The sequence below is a fragment of the Rhea pennata genome, chromosome 10, assembly GCF_028389875.1.
Source record: "Rhea pennata isolate bPtePen1 chromosome 10, bPtePen1.pri, whole genome shotgun sequence".
Lineage (NCBI taxonomy): Eukaryota > Metazoa > Chordata > Aves > Rheiformes > Rheidae > Rhea > Rhea pennata.
The window spans coordinates 20,784,222-20,809,433 of NC_084672.1; the positions used below are offsets into that span (position 1 = coordinate 20,784,222).

Below are 25,212 nucleotides of genomic sequence, written 5' to 3' on the forward strand. Positions count from 1 at the left end.
TCTCAGTTGTTACTAGCAGAAGGAATTTGCTGTAGTAATACCTGTAAAAAGATGGACAACAGCCTTCAAACCCTATCTCTTTTGATACTTCATATTTGTGGTATTTTAGAGAGGGGAAAGAGGAAGAGATAAGAAGAAACAAAAATACAGGTATTTTGGATTCAGCACCAGTCATTTTGCATTTAAAAAAAAGTTAACATATGTCAAGACTGTTACTGACACATGAACAGATGGAGCAAATGTGGAAAGTGGCACACACAAGCTAGATGCCCTGAAATAACTTAATTTGTTGTTTATGTATCTGAATATGTCCTGTAATAATTTATTGGACTGTTAAATGAAGTAATGTCTCCATGTCATTTTTAGATTTTTATTTTTATTTATTTATTTGTTCTCCAGCAACACTCAGCTGCTACTGTGGAGCAAATGACGATATTGTTGTTACGCTATAATGTGAAAGTAATACTTAAATAGCATCTGTCACCATATTGCCAGAGACGGTTTCTAGTCCACTTGCCCACAAAGAAGTAATCACTGTCAAAAAGAAGAACAAAGAAAAATATAATCTAAAAGTGAAGAACTAATGAAGAATATGGATACAATGATCAAAGATGAACTGCTCTGAATAAAAACATTCTGCATGGAGCCTTGAAGGCAGCTACAGAGGAAACTGACAGGGGTAGATGAACTTAACACAATACCTGCTATTGTTTCTGGCAGAGCAGAAGTCTGGTCAAGGTTAACTCTGGTATTTCAGCAAGAGAAACAGCAATGAATCAAAGTTAAAGGTGAGCAGGAAAACTTTGATGGCAATTCATGATTAAAACAAATGTGTTTTAGTCATGCTGTAAGCTACACATATCAAACTTCTAATGGATAGACTAGCTAACCTACCACACATTTTCATGAACATGAGGGCGTATTACATTTCCATATGCTTTAGCATGAAGTTAAGTGCACTATGTTGGATAAATGAAATGTTTCTACAACATTATTTCAATAATGTATCTTTACAATATTGCAGGGCTATGTTCTATTGATCATATACACATAGTTCCCTTCTTTAAGGTACAAAGAGGTAATTCTAATCTTAGGAGTTTATCATAATCTTTGCAAAAATTAACATCGAAGAAAACTTCAGTTTACATACATGTAAATAAAAATAAAAATATAAAATCAAACATAGTGTACAGAGCTGCCTCAATGCCTCTACTGGTCTGCTTGTAGCTCTGCATAGCATACAGTGAAAGGGGGAAAGGCTTAAAATCTAGAAAAGAGAGGCAAACATCACAAATGCATTTGAGTGTTTTACATAAGCATAAATTTAAATAGGTTTAAGTGTTTCATTGAATGGCCACAGAGAATGTAATAGCTGGTAGCCATTTCAAGTATTTTTTTTCTTTTTTTTTTTTTAATGCTAGTCATTATATACAGAATTTCAGTTACAAATATAACTGGTAAAGTTCTATACCATTCCTAAGTCAGCTAAGGAAAATATTCTACTTTCACATTTATTCTGCTTTTAATCTTATTATATAAATAATACATGTCCTGCCAATCAAAACCACCTATTTTCCCTCCTTACAATAACAGGTTGCAACAGATTCAACCCACTGATCTCTTATTAATTCAGATAAGATTAAAAGCAGCATAAATTGACTGTGCTTTTAAATATGCCTACAACTACTGTCTTATTTCTCCACAGAGTACTGCCATGGGTTTCTAAATTCCACTGGCAAATCTGAGTTTGCTTCAGAAGTTACGTCAAAAGTCTCAGCTTTCTTAAGATCGGGGAAAAAGGACAACTCTCAGCTTCACTTTTGTCCTCAAAAGTTTTGTTCTATAGAACTGCACTGTACACTCATGTGTCCTCCCAGGTTAATACAGTGTAGCGCTGCAAAACCAAGGTCCTTAATCTTATTTGTTTCTCAGTTGTTTCCAGCTCAGAACAGAAACTCTGAATTTCGGAAGGAGAGGGAAGACAGGTGCAATATAGATCTCAGTTAAGGGAATTTGTTTATTTAAAGTCTCATCACCTGTGCAGTATTCACTAGTAGTGAAAGCAGTATCGTAACTAAAAAAATGACCAACTTTACTCTTCCTTATGGAGCTTTCAATTTGATCTGGACTTGTTATCATTAAAAATAATGCTTTATAAAGGAATTATACTCCAGATACAACTTTTGCAGATCTAACATGGGCATATGATGAATATTTGCTGTAGAAGCCACAGCAGGAACAACTACATTCTTTTTGTAAGTAACATCAGGAAGGACAAAGTATGTCTGAACACTGTATTTTGAATAATGTATGGTTTCCTTTGGCTGAAATACTGCCTTTTATTGTCACCAAAGGCCAGGAAAACCCTGAAGACTAGTTAAAAGGAGTCCTGAAGACTTGTTAAAAGGGAACTAAATGTGTATGTATATATCTATTTAAACACATTGATAGGCAGGACTTGAACTCTGTGAGATCTGTGAAAGTATTAGGTATTATTATCATTGAGATCACCAGTCATATAAAGGCTATATTAGGCATAAAAAGATTATCATGATATTGAAGTCACAATTTAAAAGAAAGCTTTCAATTTCTAAAATTTTATAAGGAGTGTGCATTGAATTATAAATTCACATCTGAATCTACAGTTCTATTGTATGAGATATTTATACCTTTTTCATATTCCTGCTAGTTCTATGTAATTGATATTAATGTACTAACATGTTTGGGCTTGTCTAGCTATACCCTAGCTAGCCAGAGAGCAAGATGTTACATCCTTCAAAACAACAAGATACTCATTTATTTGAAAACTTCCTTATTTCAATGTTTTGAGTGTCATTGAAATAACAAAAAGAACAAATCAAAATGCAAATGAAATTGAACATCTAAATACTTGACTAATAAACATTTGCAGAATTTTTACATCTGATTTTTTTTTTTTTTTTTTTTTTTTTTTAAGTTTTATCCATCCACTATGGGAAAGGGCATATAATGAAATTGTTCCTGTATGCTACAGCATTGTAGACTTCAGAAAAAAAGTTTATCATGTTTTCCACATAACTGAACTACCTAAACCTTCACATAGTAAAATCTTCAATCATCTTCATTAATGATTTCTAGTGGTGTTTTTCACAGATGGAATCTTTCTTTTGTGTAACTGTTTAACATCTAACATGTTAATTTGTATCAAATTAAAATGAGTTTGATCTGTAGCCTTAACACTTCTCCAAATTTCTAAAAATCACTGTATAGAAATCACTAAATAGGAACAAACCTCAGACTTTGCAGTTCTATACTCCAAATTAAAAATACACAAAATGAGTGCCGATAAACCATATGCATGGTAGCTGTCACAAGTTAAACTTGCAGCAATACAAGTGTTCTAAACTTGTGATCCTCTAGAATATCAAATGCACATCTAATAGACATTAAATTACAGTCTGCAACTCTTATGCTCACGTAATTTCTACAAGCTCTATAAATGAAAACAAAAATTGGCTACTACTTGAGTGGTTAGTTATTGCACCCTAGAAGTATTTAATTTTATTTTGGTTAATAGAGATTATGTATACAAGGCTACAAATTAGTATTTTGTTTGAAATTCATATACATATATTGTTTGCTCGTCCATGTGCGTTTGCTCCAACGAGTCCATTTCACATGTGGTGCACAAGCAGCTGCTAAATCAGGAAGTTAAAAGCACATTTGTTGTCCTTAAAATGATATTAATCCCTTTATTAACATGCTTACCTTAGAAGCTGGCAAAACTACGTTTTAGTTGAGGTTCCTGCAAGTCCGTCAAATGTCTCTATTCGTAGACACGCTACGTATTTGTAGTTTTGAGATTAAGATTCTGCCTTGAGCTCGTGTGAGAGAAATTACTAAATTTTAGAAGAAAGTTGCATTAAAGATCATTGTAAAACTTGTATAAAAACATTGTTCTTTCTGCTTGCTCACTGATTTCTTTATGGCACTTTTGTTCCCTAAGCTTTGCCCCAAAACTCTCTTACTTTAAGAAATAACTGGAAACGTAATACGATTTCAAAGTTCTCACTATACAAGTGGTTTTTATTCATAGCTCAAAATTAGAGCTAGTGTCTACTGGAATGACAGCTCTCTCTCAAATATCAGTAATCACAGATCCAAAAATCAGAAGTCAAAAACATCCATATTACTAGCTGGTATACAAGGAGCCAGTTTAGCACACAGACATTTAATAAAATAAATCAGTATTACTTAAATGACTGGCAGCTGGCATAGAGAAATGTCAAGACTAGATTAAAAAAAATTTTGCCCATTTCAAACGTGTTCTCCAACTTATGCTTTTGACTTGCCTTTCTTTTTTTTTTTTTTTTCATTTAATTTTGTATCGGGTTAATTTGTTCTACTCAGACCACAGCTTACCCCCAGCAATCGGGTATTCTGAACTCTGCTGGTGTAATCTTTCCCGGACATGCCCAGGACAATCTGCTGAATCAAGGCGCTCTCTAATCCGCCCCGTGTAATCCTGCAGCTGCTGCCCGGCGGGCGTTTATGTAATCCTGGGGGGCCGTGAAAAAACAGGCGCCATGCGCAGACCTCGGGGCCGGAGGGCGCGGGCGCGGCGCCGCCTCAGGCACCAACGGCCTCGCCCCGCGGGGGGTGGGGGGAGGGGGCGGTGTCGCCTCAGGGGGAGCCGCCCCGCTCGCCCGCGCCTCCCCGTCCCCAGCCCGTAGTACTACGGCGCCCGCCGTCCGCCGCCGCCATTGGCTCGGCGCGGGTCACGTGACGCGGGGCGAGCACACGCGCGCGCGCGCCCCCTTTAAACCGCCTCCTTCCCCCCCACCCCTCCTCCGCTAACGGCTCCCAGCGGCGGCCCGTTGTTTCCTAGGCGACCCGGGAGGAAGGGCGGGCGCGCGCGCCGGCTCCCCCCCGCGCCGGTTCGGCGTGAGGGCGCGCGGCCGCCGCCGGAGCGGGGCTGCGCTGGCGCCGGTGCCGCCGCCGCGGGCAGCAGGTACGTGCCTCCCTGCGCCGGGCTGCCCGCCGTCGCGCGCGGCGCTGGGGCCTCGCCGCTGCCGCCCGCCCCGCGCCCGCGGCGGGGCCGCGCCGGCGGACGGGGCGCGGGGCAGCCCCGCCGCGGCCGGGAAAGTTTGGCGGCGGGCGCCGCCTCCCGCCAACTTCCCGGCGGCGGGGCCGGGGCCGCGGGGGGGAGGGGGTGCGGGGCAGGCCGGTGGCCGCGGCGCGGCGGGGCCGCACGGGCTCCCCGGGCCGGGGCCGCCAACTTCCCGCGGGCCGCTGGGGGAGCGGCGGGCGCCCCGGGCGTGCGGCGGCCTCGCGGCGCCTCCGCGCCCCCTCCGCTCGCGGAGGCGCCCGGCCCGCGCCGCCTGCTTCCTTCCGAGTGCTCTAAACTGTGAAACGCTGCAGCCCTTCTCGGCAGCCCCCTGGCCTGCAGCAGCACCGCTGCCTGCCCCGACAGGAGGAGGAACGGGGGCGTCTTCTTCTGAAGCCTCAGTCGGTTTGGGTCACTCTTAACCTGGGATTTTTCTCTTTACCATCCATAATAGTGAGTAAACTTAACAGGCCTTTTTGGCTGTATCTATAGAGGTGACATCTGTAAACTGTATGGATTGATGTACTGTAACAGGGGAGCGTCTCCCAGTAACTTCACTTAATGAAAAAAGCAAACGAACGTGCGTCACTCCTAAGTTTGTTAGTCCGTTTGTCCACTGCACTTAGAAAAAAAGATCTGTTAAACACATCTCCAGTAGGATTTTGGGGCTCTTACATCTTTGCTAGAGAGTAGACCAACCTGCAAGTTGTGTGTTAAATAGAGTACACACCTAGTGAGTCTGCAGTAAGTGCAAGAGTTTGTGCCTATATAAAAGGAGTAAAACAAGCACCTGTGTAGGGTATTTACAGCTGTCTACAGGCAAGTGTTAGCGGAGAGGTCTCGTTAGTCTGAATGCGGGGCACCTGTCGGGTCACAGGCATGCCAAGTCAGAAATGGCTGTTTTGCGATATGACTGTCAGGTTTCACAGTTTTAAAGTAAGCAATCTGTGCGTTTTTAATGTGTTGTAAAATGTGTGGTACTTGAACAGGGCTCGTGTGAGACTGTATTGATACTTGGTAGTTTTTGATAGCTCCTGGGAAGATAATCCAAGTTCCTATAGGACAGTTTTAAAAGGCTTCTTAACAACATGGTCGTGTTAGGGAAGTTCTATATAAATTAGACTATATCGTCATGACACAGAAGTACTGTATGTAACTAATATAATGCAGAAATTCTCTAGCAGAAAAAAGACTTACCTCATCTTCTGAACAAGATCTGTCTTGTGAGGCAGTGCAGATAAAGAACAGACTGCTTCTCTCCCTTACAAAGGATGCTGAATAAGAAACAAATGTGTACTGCTTCAAATGTGTTATGTTTCCTAAACACCATTGGAATATGCTTATAGACAGTGAAGTGGCTTGGTTCTCTGTGAGTAAAGAGCCCATATTCCTGGGGCAATGCATAGCCGTGCTCGTTCCTGTGTATTTCTGGACAGAGTGGAGGTGTTGCAGCTCCTGATGCTATACATTGGGTTGCAAAATTGACTTTTCTTTCTCTGTGTTCAGGTATTTCTTTGCACAAAGGTGAAAAGAGGTGTAGGTTATACAAAAATTTAGATGTGGTAGTGGTGTCACAACTATGCTAAACTCAATAGATGGCAAGAGCAAGCCTCTGTTACTCCAGCTTCAGAACTGGAACAGTGAGTGAGATGAAGGTCTTAACTCCAAGCGATTTATGAAAAGGTCAGTCAGAAAATTAAGATGCAAGTACTTGCAGTGCAGGTATTAGTGAAAACCTGCTACTCAGCTGAAGTATTTTCAGATTGTGACTGACAGTGTAAATGCGGAACAGGATGCATAGTGCAGCTGTCTTTGCTATCACTGTATCTGTTCCCAAAGGTTAGGTGTGAGAATGCTTACAATTCTGAAGGTGCCCTGTAAAAGATACGTGCAGCTTGTTACACTTTCTCTCCCCCTTCCCTGCACACGCACTAGGTGCTGTTGTGCTGTTTCTTCAACTTGTGTTCAGTGGTGACACACTGAAACCGCCTGGCTAGCAGCTTGCTGCCCGTTTCATCTCTGATGGTCTATACACTGCAGTTGCTGACTCTGCAGTAATGTTGCACCACAGGTTACTTCTAGCTCAGAGGACAGATCTAGCAGAATATTGAAAGTGTGGTTTTGGTGTAATCACATGTGATTACATCTAAATTAAATATTTTCCAAATTGCATTGCCCTACAGGGTTCTGATATGACTAAAGTTTATGTATATTCTATTATCTGTATTTATTTAAATTACTGGCCTTACTTGAAGTAGAACAAGTTAATAGTGTTATGTAGTGTAAAACAGCGTACATACTCAAAAGAGCAATGACTGGAATCTTGCATCAGTATGGTGCTCAACTCACCTGCTTCCTGAGTGATTGGGTTACTTCACAGACAAAAGACCTTATCCTTATGAGCACTGTAAAACCAATATTGACAAAGGAGAGTGACCTGGAGTCTTTTCTGGCTTGTTTGTTGTCCAAAAGTGTCAATGAAGTGCTGTTTGCAGAGACTTTATTGCTAATGGGTACATGAGAGGAAGACCATGATTTAATTCCTCCTGTCTCCTCTCCTCACTGCTCCTAGTCCACCAAGTTTCTGTTGAATAGAAACACTTGTTTTGGCAATTTGTTCTGGCAAAGCTTCCATTAGCTTTAATGGTATCAGGAGCAGCAAACAGGGATTGGAGGGGGTGGGGTGGTGATTTTTTAGGGGGGAGGAAAAACAGAATTCTGTCTGTACTTTTAGAATTAACTCTTACTAGTATGATTGTAAGCATATTCTAATGATATTTAGAAACATATTTAAAGCAGTATGTGTTTTTTTTTTTAATGCATTGTCCTCTATAAGTGAGAGTATTCACATCAGCATACTCAGTGAAATTTCAGCTTCAAGTGAAAAATAATAAAACTCAGTTTGTTAGCACTGTGGGGCAGAACTCGCCGAGTGCCTGTTCTGTGGCTGTAGAGGCCCATGTGCAGTGTGGATCAAAAGCTTTTTCACCGGTGTTAGACTGTGCACTGGGGCCCAAGGCTGAGTGAAAGGTGATGGGAGGGTTACTTCAGTGTCCCTCTCATGTTTCAGTCCACCTATTTGCTGGACTTAGGATATAGCTTGAGATGAGTGATGTATTGAGGTTTAATCCTTAATTTAGTTATAGGGTCACAATGAGCTCTCAGTTACAGCTGGGTAATTCTATCAAAATCATTGGTTTTGCAGGAGTGTAACAAAAGGCAGACCCTCTTGTAAACTTGAGTAGCAGATAAGAATGGTTTAACTTTAGTACTTCTGTCATTAACTAAACAATATAAAATTCAATGTCTGCTTGTTACTTGCTTTGTTCAAAACCATGTTTTCCCCATAAGCATTTCTCTCTGCCTCACTTCCTTTTTATCTCCTCTGGGGTTTTGTGCCGTTTTGCTCCATTGCAACTGTAAGCTTTTTACAGCATGTATTGTGTCTTTCCTTGCATCACGTAAAGCACCATGTGCACCTATGGTGCTATATGCAAGTTAAAACTTCATTGCAAACATTAGCTCAAATTTTGATGTTGCAGAGTTAAAGATCTGTAAGCCAGAAAACGTGAGATTTAGGGTTGCACAGACTTAGTTTTCTTTGTGGTGTGAGACATTGTTTTCCCTGAATGAATCAAAGATTTGCAGGGAAAAATAGTACATGAGCTTAATAGTTAAACTGCAAACATAAAGCATAGAGAGCTTAATTCGTACGCTGTTTTAAATGCACTCTTGCCTAATCTTAAAGATCTTGACTTCTAACCCAGATAACCTTCTTGCAGATTTTTTTAAGTAAAACAGTGTTATATACAGGTGTAACAAACTTCTCTTGTTTGCCTTATAACAAACCTGTAAATGGGTATTTGAAACTTTAGTGGTAGTTTCTCTTACAGGTAATTGCCTTACTTGATAAGTCTGTTATCTTGTGAATGAGGAAGGACCTTTGTGGTCTCTTCTCTGTCCAGGAAGACAAGTGAAGTCTGAACTGCTTCATCCTCCTTTCTACTCTCTGCCCTGCCACTCTGCTTTTTTGCTTCAGCAACCCATAGGTGCTCCTTAGTATGTTGTCTGTCACTGTACTGTCATAGGGGCAAGCTCAGCCATCATATATGTGGGGTTCCTGTTCAACTGGTATTTTTACAGACCGCTAAATACATATTTTGACAGGCCACCAAATGTCTAATTAACGAAATAAGCAGGTATAGGAATATAGTTCAGTTTAACTTGAGTGCCATGAGACAAAGAAAGAGCATCTCTGCTGTTTCAGGGATCTTCAAAGACTACCTGCAAACGAGGCAAGTGTCGAAGCTCTTCCCTCCGCCCAAAAAATAAAATAAAATAAAAAGAGTGCAAAACTTTGTAGTGGAAAGTGTTACATGTTGGTATTTTAAGTGTTCCTACCATTTTTTTCTACTAATAGAAAATGAAAATTTTCTCAAAATACAATTTTTATTGAAGTTGATGAGACTTTTAGTATTGATTACTACTATTTTTAGTATTTTTCCAGAAATACTTTTGTTCAAATCAACCAAATTTCCTATGGAAAAATGCACCGTTTGGACTACTGTTCCATTTGGCCGAAGGCATGAGTTCAGAAAGACTTTTTTTTAAAAAGAAGTAAGGAGTTCCTTTCTGTAATAATTAACATTAACAAGCACCCAGGATACAAACATGAGGCACGTGATGTACCTCAGCTAGCAAACACTCCGTATTTTTTTTCCCACCATGTAATAGCCACGTGGATTTTACAACCCACATCTAATAAGTTATCACTTCCTTATCTGGAATGATAAAATCAAACTACTTTGAAAACAACTTTTTTAATAGGAAAGTGAGATATGAGTCAAAGATCGCGTGCTTACTTGCACAAATGTTTCAAAAAAAAGAAAAAAAACTTCAGTTTTCTTTTTTTGCTTGTGCTTATTTGCGTATGTTTTGCTTCATCTATCACCAGCTGCCACCTCCGGCAACCTGAATGTGCTCTTTCCCCTGCCCCTGCTATTTGGTTTTTAAAAGAAGGGCTTTCTGAGCAGGAAACAGTGAAGTAATTAAATAGAAATGTTGAACTGTGAAAGGTGTTATTTTTAGGACTAGCTCAAAAGGGCAAGTACTCCTTGGAGACATTATAATACGTGGCCAGATTGTCTCCTCCGACTGGAGGAGCAATGCAAGACCTAGGAAGTGTCAAGGTTTACTTAGAAGTTTTTGACACGTTATCTCCGGGCAAGAAGGAATTCGGAGGGGGCTGCTGAGTGGGTGCAGCTTCTGAGCCTCTCAGCTCTTGGAGCTGCCTTGGAAAAAGCCTGGGGCTCTCCCAGTGCAGTGGTGTCTCCCTCGGGTCCCTTCCCTCCGAGCCGTGGGGGTGCCGGCTCTCTTCCCTGGGCTTGTATGGTGGTTTTTCTTAGGAATGCCATGCTGTTGGTTGTCGCGCGGACGCGGACCTGACTAGCAAGGCTTAGGTCAGAGACAACAGCTGTTCCCTAGCTGCTCCCCTTGTGATTCGGGTCCCAAGGTACGAGAAGTAGAGAAGTTAACGTGCTTCTGGGTAGAAAAGGTGCACAAACACATTATGGGCATGCTGCAGAGACATTTGTCTCTCCACTTGCCTTCCTTTTTTATTTATTTTTTTTCCCCTTCTCCTTCTGTGTTTGCTTGCTTCTCCACCTTTCAGCAAAGGGGAACATATGGCAGTGTGCTGTCCATCTGGTTGTGACTTACTGTGAAATCATTATGCAGGCAAATTTGGCCCCCATCTTGCATTTCTTATGTAGGTAAAACTGTTAGTAGAATGACAGCTTAAGTGTTTATTCTGCACTGTAAATGGGAGTGAAGCACAGAAAGTGAATACAAAGGGTGCTCTCTGTATATTCCCAGTCTTCTCCTACATTAACAAACACTCTATCCTAATGTTTGAAGTACAAAAAAAAAAATCAGATGTGATAAAAGATGAGTCCTGTCCCAGAGGATTTACAGTCTAAATTATCTTTTAATTAGAACAATGAGATTGGTGATAGGTGCTTAGGAAACCTTAGTTATATAGTGTGTATATATATAAAATAAGAAATTCTGCTGCTATTTCTGCTTCCCAGCATGAGCCTATAATACAATCATTTTTTTAAATACCATTTTTTAAGATGCTAAATAATTCTTCAGTACTTATTTCCCTTTGTAAATGATTAAGTGCAAGATGTGTAAGAATCTGTTAATTTGGGATCCTGTGTACTTTGGGTATTTTCAGATATTCCTGATCATAATCTATATGTTAAGGATCAGCACTGTGAAAGAGAAGGCTGATTGACTTTGGTCGCAGCATAAGCCTATATATACATCTTTTTTTTTCCTTGTCATCTGACTGCAGATTATTACCACTGAAATTAATAACCTAACTGTCTTTTAATAACTAGGATATATTTGTATTATATTATTCTTGGATCTTAACTTAAGATAAGAATACATTCAGAATTAATTTTTTAAGTACAAGTTATTATATACATCTGACAGGTAACCTGTGTGCATTGTCTGCTTCTTCAGTTGTTAGCTTGTTTTTCCATATAGCCATGTAAAAAATGTAGCCTTTTTTTTAAACTGGGAGGTACAGTTATAAAACAAGAAGGTGAGTGGGAGAATCAGAAGGAAGCAATTTACCTGAAACAACTGTGTTGTTTGCATCAGGGATCCTTGTTTTTGATATTGTGCCATGCATATTTATTATGTAGGACAGTGATGCAGTGACCCCTCACTGTGATACAAAGCTGCCTGTGGTCTAGTAAGAATGGCTTTGGCTTTGGGGAGGAGATTGGCTAGAGTTTAATTTCACTGTTTTAAGATTATTATTTTATTTTGAACAGCAACACAATCAAATTCTTAGTATAACTTTGAGAATTCTTGCTTTTTTTTTTCCTGAGAGAGTGAATTTTAAAGACTGTAGATTTCTTCCTAAAAATACCTCCTGTACTAAAACAGATAATTGAGAAGTTCATGTTAAGCTTTCTAAGAAAATCTGAATTAGAGACCTACTGTACAGTGTTTTTGAACAGATACTCTAGTATATCTTCTGTGCCTTTTTAAAAAGGAAATCCAACCTTTAGTATACAGCTGTAAAACTAGGCTACCCAGTGGGAATACTGATCCATGTTTGAGAGAACAAAATATTTAATGGCTTTTATTATGGTCTAATGGCAGCTCTGTGCTATCTATTGGTGATCTATAGCTGAATATCTGTAGTAGTATCACGGGGCAAAGCCTGCTCTGCTACCTGAAACAGAATAGTGGGTCTGTTAAATCCTTGCTGAGCTGGATCTTGTAGTATTTTGGATGAAGCTAATTCTTATGATAAATGTTGAAGGCTTCTGCTCCAGGGACTCTTACAACCCCTTGAATATTGAGCTAGGTACTGCCCAGTTGTAGTTCAAAAAAACCACCATATGCTCTTTCTTGATGAAAAGCGCTCTTCAGCAATTCCCTGCACTCTCCTGAAGTTTGGGAGCTATGGAAAGAAACTTAGTACTTTCAGTGGCTCGGTGTTGCATCCAAACTGAATGCACTGTTTTCTTCTAAAGCTTAGATAAGATTTTTTGCTTTTGAAGAACTTCTTTGAGTCTAAGATAATTTCCCTTTTTGTGGGGAAATGGGAAAGGATTGGCATCAAATTAGTTGATAGCCTGCTGAGGCTTGCATATGAAAGCCCGGGATGCAGTGAAGGAGCAAACAAAGAATAATTGATTATTCATGTTTGACGTATTTGGAAGTAAGGCCCGTTCTCTGCTAATGTCTGATTATTTGCTAGGTTAAATGGAGTAAGTAACTGCTTCTCTAGTGAGAAATGATCTGCATCCTCACCTAAAAAGCACTGTTAGCTCTCACTTTCACAGACAGTCTCAGCAGAGAGATTTAATAGAGTGAGTGAACATGTGAAGTGAGTGAACATGTGAAATGAGCTTTCTTTGCTTTACACCTTCAGATAAGGGGTAAGGTATGTGAGACAAATTGGTTGGAAAGTATGGACTTATGCAGTGCACTTTGCAAGGAGAGGGAGGATGTTATGGCCCTAGTGCCCGTGTATTTCACAGGCTTCAAAATTTACTTTTAGCTGACCTCTAGGGCAAAACAAATTCTTGTTCACTCAAAAAATTGAATGCACAGATAAAATTTTTACCGAGATGAAATCACTTTAAAATGCATTCACTTTTTGCATTGTTAGATGTGTGGGACAGGAGTGCTCTCCCCAGATGTCCAGCATAATGAAATCCTTATCCTGATTATGATCCTTTCATAAAGCAACAGAGAATGTTTTATCGTATGAAGACAAAATCAGAAAGCTAGTGTTCAAAACACTGAATTGTAAAATGGTCAATTTGGCATCAAGAACAGATGATGGTGATATTTTGCTCCCCTAGGAAGACATTTGATCTTGGGGTATACCCTGATTTTATTTCTACCATTTATTAAAGCATTTCATAGGCTGCGGTGGACTGTTTTGCTGTTAGTTTGAATGGATATGTAAAGCATATTGCATGAACAGCATTTGGCAGAAGAACAGTGTATCTGAAACCTTTAATTACATGCTGTAGGCAGCTCTGTCTAGGTCAGAAGACACCATATTATCAAGTAATATTGTAGGCATTCAGAACTTGCACAGTAGCTTGATTATGCATTGAATAATTGATCTTTGTTAAGCAGATAATGGTAATGTTTGCCTGTAGAGCCTAGATTTGAAGTGTATGATTTGGGATATTCATGTTTTAAATAATCCGTTATCCAGTTGATGTAAGAACTAAATAGAGCAGAGTTTGGTAAGAAATTTTTGTAGCGGCAAAGATTGCCTGTTCTGCCATGCATGTCACACTTCCACTTTCTGTATGTTTTGAAAGTATTTAAGAGTTCATTGCTTTATTGAATTTCATTCTGTATGTGCGTTTGCCTGCAGCAACACTTAGGACCACACAGATTGTTTAAACACAGCTGAGGGAGGAGGAAATAAATAAGTAGAAGCCCTGAAGTATAAAACAGCAATGTTTAGGAACTTCCCAAACTGCTTGAGGGCAAAAAGGGAGGAAAACAGCTTGTGAAGGAGAGCAAGCTTATGATTAAGGCACAAAAATGGGAGCTACAAGAGAACTAGTATGTCATTCTCTGACATATGCTGTACTTTGTAAGTCATTATGTGGTATCTTTGAAAAGAAGTGCTTCAAGATCCTAAGGTGAAAAAATAGGTAATTATTGGCTGCAGTGTCAATGACTGATAATTTTTGCAGGTATAGCAGAGTATGACAGTTTTGAGGAGAGTTTGCAAGATCCTCTGGGCACATGAGCTCCTGCTTGGAGGTATCAGTTTGGCAATGTCCCCAGTTGCTTTTTTTCTTCTAGCATGGCTGGGGAACGGGTGATGATGGACACTCTTCTCTGGACTTCATCTGCTTAAAAGTCAAGCATCTTGTTTTCTTTTTCCCAAGCTGCAGTTTAAGGGAAAAGCAATAAAGTGATAAAACAATTGCTTTACAGGACAGCAAAAATGATCAAACCTGCCTAAAATAGTGGTTCTGTAGTACTGAGTCCAGCAGATTTAGAGACATGCACTCTTCTGAATCTGTGACTGTTCAGCCTGCAAAAGATCAAGCCTGCCTGGCAGTGGAGGAGTTGCGTTTCAGTATGAGCTATATACCCATTTCAGCTGGGATCAGCACTCTTTGCCTTCCCTAAGGAGATGGCAGTGATTGTAGCATTTATCATACATAAAGAAATGTGGCTCACTGTATATAGCTGCCAAAAGACATCTGAAAAATGGGGACAAAAAGCAGTGTCCAGGATCTCAGAAACCCTTTAGCTGACAGAGCTGATAGTGAATTAAGGAGATCGCTTCCTCAGGTCTTACCCGAACTCCACTTCTAGTAACAGCAATAGCTGTGAGCTGGGGCAGTTTTGGTAGCATGCCTGTGAAGGAATCAGCTGGGAGAATTATCTGAAATGCTGGTCTAGTGGTCTGCGTGTGAAACTACTGACCCATGCTGCAAAGTAGCTGTCCTCTATGCTAAAACCAGTTCTTGTTCACAGATAAAATTCTGTGGCCAACATTAAAAATGATTACTGGAAATGGAGCAGAAATGATGGGCAAGAGTAAATTTTGGGGTTCAAGAAAAAAACGAAGGCATACTGGTGATTTTTCTTTCTTTTCTTTTCTTTTCTTTTTTTTTTTCTTTTTCTCCTAAGAGTAGGGAACTTTTCTGGATTATTTAGAGTTTAGAAAAGCACAGAATGTAATGCAGGTCCTGCTGCTGTCAAGCAGCTCTGTGACTGGAGCAGAGATGTGAGACCAAGGGCAAAAGTTCTCCCACAGTGGGAGAAAACTGAAGCAGACTGAAGTGTCAGAGCAGTTTTCCAAAGGAAAACTTTGAAAATTTTGATTTGGCTTGAGTCTTCTGTGCTTTAAATCCTAGTAAAGATGACAGATCAGTGCTTCTGACTTGGCAAAATTAAGATTGGTTTCTGAGAGATGCATCAAAACAGCCTCCGAGGCTGCTCTGGGGATGCTTACACACTTGCACTCCTATAACTATGCCTCTTTGCCAAGAAAGGGGAAAGAAAGGACTTGATAACGAAGATCAAAAACAAAAATGATATATCAAGATGCAGTGTATGACCTGTTATTTTCTTCACTTCTCTGCTATTGGTAATCAAGCTACATGGTGCTTAATTTCTAATGACTTTCCTTGAATCTGGCTAAGCGTTCTCTCCTGTTCACCTCTGAAGGACCTATCTGCAAGGATTCTTGTGACTTGAAGGAGGAGGGATGTGTGTAGCTACAGCTATGGAATATCCACTGTGGGCCCAGCTCTCTGCTGCTCACCTGTCATTTCTTTGGATTTCAGTGGGATTCAAGTCCCATTTATTGTTGATTTAACTGTATGGCTTGTACGAGGGGAATGACACTGTTGTCTCTAAGCTTAGATTTTGGCCAGTTTGTTAGTGTTTCTTGTTGATTTCAGTGAATGGATGAATTGTATTTTTGAACTAGCTCTCAGGTCTTTTTCCCCAGACTATAATTTTTCATTTTTTTAATTGTAACTGAAGTGTTGGAGGAAACCTTTCATGCTATTTAACAAATTAAAATTTATTAACAGTGTTATACCTTGCAGTCCATTTGTCTGGAAAATCCTACTGCATGTTTTCCTTCAATAAGCAGGTAAAACCTCCTGCTTTTCTGTTTTTATGCAAATTTCTATACCACATTCACTGAAAAAAAATGCACAGGTCAGGTTAGAAAAAGCATGTTTGCTGTATAGATTTTTTTTTTTTTTTTTTAATTTTTGTCTAGGGTGTGTGCATGTATACATGGGTATCCTGTGGTTTGCGTGCTCTTAGAGTTCTCATTAAGGTCATCCTGCTGCAGGGACACAAGCTTGATTCATACTTTAACCTAATCCTCTGGTACAACTTCTCATCTCACTGGTTTGCTGTGATATTTTTATGCTAACCATAGCACACGACTATAAGGAGAAATATTCTTAAGATGTTCTTTCTTTATCAATTGCCCACAAACTGTTAGTATTCTGGCTTTTCTCCCCCTTTGCTCTGTGACCAGTTGTTTCTATTAGCTGTTGATGGAGCACAGTTTCAGAACATCTGGACTGTAAAATGCACCTCTTGAACTTTCATTGATCAGTTCCTTGAGCTGTCAGCCATGAGGTATATTTTTGGATACTTGCAGCAAATCTTATTGTTTTGAGGAAATCCAAATCCATTGTAGGGGAAATTTTTTGAGTTAAATATTTAATTTGCTGCTGTGTTGCAGATTGCAGTTTGTGTAGTTATACCTGAGTGAGCTTCAAACTAGCCAGCTTGGCAACTAGTATCAAAGTCTGGTGGCAGAAATGCTCGCTCCGTGTGAGCTGCTGTAATCTTTTTCTCTAATCCTAACAACTATTGGCCTCATGCTTACAAGAGCAAAGGGAGGTACAGTAATTTGGCATAAAATGAATAAGTTGACCCCTTACATGGATGCAATTTTGCGTGCTACAATTACGTATAGCACAGATATTCCTTGGGCTTTTGGAAACGGAGCGTGCTGTGGCTGGAAGGAGGAGGAATTAGTTCTGCCCAATGCATGTGTGCATTGTCTGCCATCTGCAGCAGCACGAGTTAGTGGTAAACTGCTTTAAAAGTGTGCAGCTGCCTGAATTGGTCTAAACACTGCTTATGTTAATCCCATCGGAATGGGAAACGTTCTGTTCTTGGATAAGGGCGCTCTGTGTTTTGGCCTTGTCCTTTGCAGATTTATTTTTCTAGCCTATTGGATGCTGCCAATCGCTTCTCATTTCGTATTCCCCGAAGCTCGCTATATTTGGTTTGGGCATCTATCTATTTGCGCTTAGTAGTGGAAGGAACTACTGTGTTACCAGTTTAAGGAATGGTAGTGTGCCTTTAAGAAAAATAATCCACTAGCAGAATCGCTTTTGCAAAAACTTGTCCTTGATTCAGCACATCAGTTCTCTTGTTCTGAAGCATTCTCTCTTTCTCATGCTGCCTGTCCTTCCCTTTTTCCTTAAAAGCTCCTATTTTCAGTATGAGAAGTATGATAATTCTGTTATACCCACCTATATTTATGAGATATTTGGCATACATTGGTTAAAAACTGTGTGATCTTACTACTGCAAACATTGTCTCAAATTAGATTAAGTACTTAGCAGGGCTTATGTCACTTTAGAAAACACCTAACATGTCTGAGTAGTGTATTAAAAAAAAAAAAAAAAAAAAGCATGGGCTAATTTTTCTTGCCTTGGTGGCGTATTCACTTCTAGGACCTTAAAGAGCATACACTTCTGATTATCATCTTGGTATTTTTCTCCTCTTAATCTTATGTGAAGTTTGCAGTGGATACTTTTAACAATTCTTGCTGAGAACAGATGCTTGATACCATTTGCAAGGTTTCTTTCCTGTGTGTTTTCAAGTGTTGTAAACTAGAATCAGATTGTGAGCTGTGAACTGTCAACATGTTTGAAATCAATATATTGAAAGTGGAAGGAGTAACGCAAGGGGATAACGTAGTTTTAAGGAACTAGTGTTTGAGAGCTATGCAGAGTAGAAATGAATGATCACAAGATTTGGCACCTTAAAACTTCTCAGCAAGCAGTTTGTCTTGTTTGTACTACTTCAGGGTCAGGTGCAGCAAGTCTCTGACCTGAGGCCAGTGTAACCTTGCTTCCTTACAGATATTCATGTTTTATTGGAAAAGTCGTATTGATTTTTTGCAGTCTCTTATTTCTCATTCAAACAAGACTTAAACAAAATTACTTTTATTTTTGGAAGATTTTTATATGTATTTTTTTTTTTAAGAGAAAAGAAAAACAAAAAACAAAACCTCACACTCTACGTTTATAGTACTGGAGACTTTGCTTTCCTTTGGGAAATGGTATCTTTCACTGATTGAATGCCAGACCAAAAGTCAAAATCCTGAGTTCCAATCTGGATTCTGGTGCTGATGTCTCATGTGGCCTTCAGTTTAGGATCTAGTTCAGGACTGTACACTCCTTACAATTTACTTCATTTTCATTGGCAGTGCCTTTAACTTGAGGTCGACAACTAATTCAGCAGCTGATGATTGGTTCGGAGGGGTTAATCCAGTGTTAATGTTAACATCTTTCTGAAGAATTTCCAATGGTTTGACTGACACTTCATGTTTTTAATCTGGAAGCTAATATAGATCTAACTTTCTTGCTCTCATCAATCTGTCTTTGGATGCTTTATTCTGAGTTTTCTACTTCTTGATGTTAATGGTTCAGTATTCTAGTAAAGTTGCTGCAACCAAGCTGAAGTAGAAAGTTTAATCAGAGTCTGGATTTGTAGCTGTAACAGACACAGTTTGGTTTTGAACCAGAGACTAGTGAGTACTTTTAAGATTTAAGAGCAAGGATGTGTTTTATTTTTAGCTTAGTATTTGTTAAACATTTTGGGACTTGCATTGCGGTATGAATCCTGAATTCCAGGATACCCTGAACTCCAGGGCAGCAGTCTGTCGCATGAACTGGTTTGTTGTATTGCATTGCTCCAGAAGCGACTAATGTGTGAGGTAAGTGTTCATGGAGTAATTTTCTCTCTCCTTTAATGACTGAATTGCAGCTGCTTAATACACACCCAAAACCAACCCAATCCAATTCAAAGTTAGTGCCAGCTTTTTAGAGTGAGAATAACTTTTCTCAACCAGCATATCTCCCCAGTTCTGTATCTGTAATGGAACAGTTGTGGTCCTGTATTTAAAGAGTGACCTAGAAAATTAACATGTATGACCTTTAGTTGAAAATGCATGTGGGATTTTTATATTCTGTTTCCTCCCATTTCTGTTTTTCTTCTGTTAAATATCTGGGTAGCACAATCACTCCAAATTTACTTTTGGAAAGGCCAAAGAAGTTGAAGCCAGCTCTTTCTTTGCAGTGTTTCTGGTGTTTTCAGTGTCACTTCAAGCAGACCTGCTGTGAAATTAGGATCTTCTGGGTTTTACTAGATACATCAGTCACTATCCCTTATCATATTGTCTACACTGTATTTAAGTATATGTTCACAACTTCTCTAAGACAAAAGTACTATTTTTTCCTTAAAGGGAGAGCTGTGGGCTGGGAGATACAGGGCTAGATCTACAGAAGTGCTTGGGCACCTGGACATGCAGGCACTGAAATCCAGACAGCTGAAGAAGCATCATAAAATAAAGATTTCTATCGGGATCATAGCATGAATTTTATATGCCTCTAATGTATCTAAGTATTGTTCTAGTTTATTGCTTGGTGCTTCGCACTCCCCCATGTGTTCTACTGAGATCTTAGTTGATTAGTGTGGTCATGAAGTTAGGAATGATGATGCTTACTTTTACTGTCTGTCTTTAACGCCCTGATTCCAAGTGCATTAGGGAAGAACAAGGAAGTACAGAAGTAAATTTAAGTCTCCTGAATCCTGGAGTGCTATCCTCATGAGTTTACAGGATGTATTTCCTGATATGTTGGCAGTACTACCAAAATTTTGGTCACTGTGAATGCTGTTTCAGTGTTCATAGTGTTAAATTGCAGTGAGGTTAATTTCCTAGTGAGGAATAGGCTTCGTGAGCCCTTAATTCACAAGTTCTAATCACAAGTTTTTGTGTGATATTAATGCTATCCATGGAAGAGCGTGAGCTGACAGTAATCTACTTGCAGGAAGGAGAGTAGTTCATAGTGGGTGTTCCTGCACTCCTCTCTGAAACTTCTTCAGTAGTTTGTGGTACCATCTGTTTACTGATCTGTCAAGAGGGTACCAACCCTGTCTCTTCTTGCAGGGCTTAATGGATGTGAGGGTCGGCAGGGATGGTGGTGGTTTTTTATTTTTTATTTTTTTTTAACTTAAAGGGGAGGAGGATCAATTAAGCATGTTTACTCTCCAGAAGCAGTGTATTACATGAGCAGTAGCTGGAAGGATTTTAATATGTTTGTATGAATAACCAGATAGCTTCACCCTGCAGCAAAAGTCTGTATGTCTGCTCAGAGCAAATATTTTTCTATGTTTTCAGAAAGAATTCCTGTTAGGCACTTTCTGTATTCCATACAAAATAACTAATGAATCTGTTAACTCCAGTGAAAAAGTAATGAAAACCTGATTATATCCCAGTTAATGAAATCTAATGCTTACATTAAAATCTTGCAGAAAATCAATAAAATGGTTTTCATTGTTTTTTCTGCATAGAAGAATTTGAACTTCAAAGCTCTGAAACAGATGGTTAGGTACAAATAGTGACTGAAATTATTATTTAAAAATGAACTTACTGTTTTTTTTCAGTTGCAAAATACCTAATTTAAATGCATAATATGAAGTAGAAGTAACAGCTCTTAATTCATGAGGTAGATCAGTTGTAGGTGTATATTGAGCCAGGCTTTGGGGGTGTTAGCACTTGGCGATAAGAGCTCTTCACCAGGCCAATTCCTGGGATTTGGCTGCAGCGGGTGTCATGCCAGACCTTGTCCCTTCCCTGCCTGTGTGTTTTGTTGCTGTGCTGCTTTTGCAGAACCTGTTCATGTTTTTGTTGCTTTTCCTTTCCTCTTTATTTGGTAGAATCAGGGAAATTTATGCTTGCCCTTGCGGCATGATCACTTTTTGCTGCAGGGCAAAGAGCAAGCACTTTCCATCCTGTTTCCAGCTCCCATGGGAAGAATTGCTCCCTTCCGTGTGCTGTGCTCAGGGACGTTCCAGGTGAGCTCCAGAGGTGCGCTAGCCACGTGTCTGCTCTCTGAGGTGGTCTCTCACACCTCAGTAAGAAGTGTGAAGGGGAGTTGCACAGGTTTGGCCTCTAAATACAGAAGTTACTGAAATTACTGACCAATTTATACAGCTGCCCTGGCAGTGCTGCTTTCTTCCAGAGCGTACGTAGGACTGTCGGGGTTGGGCCTGCTTGCTTGCAACTTTAGAGAGTCCCTCACCATCAGTATTTTGGGGCAGAAACCTGGCCTTTAGCATGTAAGGGTGTACTTCATTACTTGCTGAGGGAGCCAGAGTTATACAGTTAAATGCACTAACCACATATTAAAACAATTAATAAATATCAGTTTATTGTATACTACTATAAGGCAATCAAATCTGTGTTTTAGGCTGCAGGTGGTCAGGAAACGATTTTTCAGCTGTGAACAGTGCAACTGTTGGGTCCACAAGCACTGTGTGAAATAATTTTACTTTTTTCTGACATACTGGATGGGAGGTGAATTAAGGATTTTGATTAACCATCGGATCCAGCAGAGTAAAGTTCATTCTGTAACGTCACCAGGATGAAATATTGCAGCTATCTGTAAATCTGCAATCTGAACAGCTGGGCTACTTGTTGCCAGAGTGAATCTACAAGGAGTAGCTTTGTGTTTGGGAGACCAATGCATTTCACTGTAATAGGCTGGTTGTTATACACTTGCCTTTAAGATACACACGTGAATCTTGTGATAAAATCTTGTGAATTAAATATGTTTTGTCTAGAAGGTTGCCCCCAGTATTTATGAAGAATGACAGAACCTGGATATTTCTCAAAAGTATTTGTAGTATATTGGGTTCTTAGAGTGAAATCTTACTTCCAGATACTGAATTTGACTTGTATAATGACTTGAATGGATTTAGTACCACTCTGCTTGAGTTCTTTTTGCTTCTGTGCTCCTGATTTGGGAAGAGATGCTGAACACTTACTGGTCTAAATAACTTTCATTTAAGTGTTCAGTCTGAAATAGGAATATATTTATTGGCCTTACAGAGCTATTAATGGCAAGATGCATTCAGATCCTCAGCTCCAAGGAAATAAGTGCTAAGTTTTTTTTGTTTGTTTGTTGTCTTTTTTCTGCTCTTGTTTTAGTGCGCTGAATCTCTTGTATTTTGGCTGACATTAACTCCTCTGGAAAATTAGAGATTAGCATTAAGACTTTCTTTAAAAAGTCTTAATCCAGAATCTTTCAGGTCTAGGATTCTTAAAAACATAAGGATTTGTAATTTGAAGAAAGTATGAAGGCTGAAAAAGGCTACACTGTAAGGGTACATGAGAGTGCATTGCTCTGAATATGGGCAGATACTCAAGCTTGTGTTTGTTAGAAGGTTAGTGTACATGTAATTAACTCAAAGCTAATCAGATAAGAGCTGCCAGAACTTTGTGTAGGACTAAACATTCACTCTAGCATATTCAGAAATGTATGTATTGTTTCTTTTCTGTTCTTCTAAACATTGACTGAAGCTATCTTGCTCAGCTTGAAAACTAAAAAAAAACATGGTTGCAGGTGTGTGGTTGGTGGCTTCTTGCTGCAGTTCCTGGGAATAAGAAAAGGGACCAGAAGCAAAAGTTGATTTCTGACTGGCCCAGCAAACCAGATTTCTTTGAAAGTGAACTGGTGCTCAGTTTGCTTTTAATAGTAGTACCTTTGGCTTTATGTGACTTAGCTAGGTTAGCATCATTCCCAAGCATTTGAAATTCAGAAATTGAATTATTTTTAAGTAAACAAACATAAGCCAAACTTTATTTTCTGGTAGTTTTTTTTTAATATTTAATAACAAGGTTTATGCTTTGCTTTTCTTTTGAGAGTCAGGATTTGTGGAACAAAGTATCTTAGTTGGGGGAGATGTGTGTAGTATGAAGGATATCCCAGTGAGCTCCTGCCCAGGTACTGGTTAAGCGTGAGGTGTTTAGCTTCCCGGACTGGAAAATCCAGTGGAACTGGATTGTCAGTGCCAGGCTCATTCCCACCAATGTGTGCAATGGCACATGACAAAGCTAATTCTGAGCTTTCCAGCTGTGAGCCCAGAAGCAGTGTCAATGCAGTGTCCTGCCGGAGCTATTCACCAGGTTCCATGGCCTGTGTTGGCATCCTTATACTGGGCTGTAAAGAGATCATCTCACTTAAACCCACCTCCAGTGCTTCTAATTTGTCCTGCTTTGTATAAGCAGACATACTTTTCTCAAATGCAAGTACTGTCTCCAGTAACTGGAGACTTGAGCAGAGCAGATGTTGAGATGAGCAATAAAATAGCATGAGCTGGCAGCCTTGTGGCTGTGCTCCTACCTGGAACACTAAGCAGTCTTTTGTGGCTTTCCTTCCTTTTAGGAGGCCCAAACCTTTGAAGATAAATTGGTAAACTGACCTTTTAAATATGTGATTGCTCATTTTCCTGCATTCTCTGGAACTAGGAAAGCCTTATAGGATGTTTTTTGTTTTCTCTCTTTTTTTTCCACTTTAACTGCATGAGGAAGATACGGAGAAGAACTGTTGGGGGTTCCACCAGTTTATTACAGCAAAATAAATTGCACTTCTAGACACAGAACAGGATGGCATTGACATGTTGAAAGCATCTCATGCTGGAGCATGTGTGTATGGCAGAAGCCTGTCCATAGACCCACCATGTGTCCCCTTCCTTGGGCTCCCAGCAATGCTTGTGTTTCCCCAGTTCCTGGGTGAGGAGGAGGCAGAGGGAAAGAGCCTCAGTAGAGTTCCTCTGTAATATCCCAAACAGCAGCTTCTCCTGTTTTTAATGCCTGGGAGCACCATGCACTGCACAACTGCAAGTTCCTTTGGAAGAAAGTGGGTTGGACTGTGCTCTTCTGGAGGCCTTGTATTGATCTAGTCCCCCTCTAGAAAGCAAATTTTCTGCTTCCAGCCAGTAGTATTTGTCCTAGAGTCCAAAACCGCAGTGCTGAAAGTTCAAGATTCAGATACTGAACTTGGTGTATTGTGGAGAGATTATAAGAATTGTGTACTAGATAATTTTTTTTCTGCCCATCTAAATGCCTCTCTAAGAAATATGAACTAGATTTATGATTATGAGTCAGTTTTTAGTTATGTGATTACATATTGGCCTTTCTTCCACAGCTTTCTACTTAATTTCAGCCTACAGGATTATCCCACAAGGAGGCAGAATTACGGCTGCATGAGCAAGTTCAAATCTGGCATTTCCTAATTTCTGAATACATGATTTTTTTTTCCAGTCTAGATACTTTTAGTGTGATAGAGGGCTTAGTGGCTCTTTCTCCTTTCTGTGATGTGATGCATTTGAAAACTTCTGTAGATCACTTCATAAACAAAAATGAAAAATTCAGTGTCCCTTTCTTCTTCCTTGAAATAATAATAATAATAAAAAAAGCTCTTATCTTTTGTACCTCTCTTCTCTTCTGGAAATGCTGTAGCAACACCTTATTATAGCTATGAATGGAATTAGGAGCCTGCAGTGCAAACACAACATTTATCAAACATACTTGATTTGACAAGGAAGTTAATTTGTTGCTTATGTTTATTATGTGGCATCTCAGCGTTCATAATCTTTTGTCAAATCAAACTCTTACGGTTTTCAAAACCCAATAAAAGAAGTGTTCCTTATCTACCTATGCAGAGCTAAATAAACAAATACTTTCTTAAATGGTTGGCCTAACTAACAGCGGGGTTGAGGGTTGGTTTAATCAAAAGATCTTATTTTTTTATTACAATGAACTTTTCCATTTAAAAAATCAAATTGAAGGAAATGTTTAGTGGAAGTGAAATATTAAAATCCGAAGGCATAATTTTAATACTTTGAAGGATCCCTTCCTCCTTCCTGGCAGAATTATTTGCGTATTTCAATCCATATAGACTAACTTATTGAAAAACTTCATTTCCTTGGGGGTT

The 25,212-nt window shown here is 39.6% G+C and overlaps 2 protein-coding genes across 7 annotated transcripts in view; one reads left to right on the plus strand and one right to left on the minus strand.

Annotated features, from left to right (window-relative positions):
* Positions 1-4,616, minus strand: part of NRG4 (neuregulin 4) — a 42,369-nt gene extending 37,753 nt beyond the window's left edge. For 2 of the 3 annotated variants that reach the window (XM_062584012.1, XM_062584010.1), the window contains exons 1-2: positions 4,402-4,616; positions 3,748-3,878 (exon numbers count right to left, since the gene is read on the minus strand). The gene's annotated coding sequence lies outside the window, so the exon portion shown is untranslated. The remainder of the gene's footprint in view (positions 1-3,747; positions 3,879-4,401) is intronic. The other variant, XM_062584011.1, reaches the window with a different exon arrangement.
* Positions 4,617-4,930: 314 nt separating this feature from the next.
* Positions 4,931-25,212, plus strand: part of TMEM266 (transmembrane protein 266) — an 87,344-nt gene continuing 67,062 nt past the window's right edge. For 2 of the 4 annotated variants that reach the window (XM_062583566.1, XM_062583569.1), the window contains exon 1: positions 4,947-4,990. The gene's annotated coding sequence lies outside the window, so the exon portion shown is untranslated. Of the gene's footprint in view, positions 4,991-5,496; positions 5,540-25,212 lie in introns of those variants that run through there. The other 2 variants (XM_062583568.1, XM_062583567.1) reach the window with 2 other exon arrangements.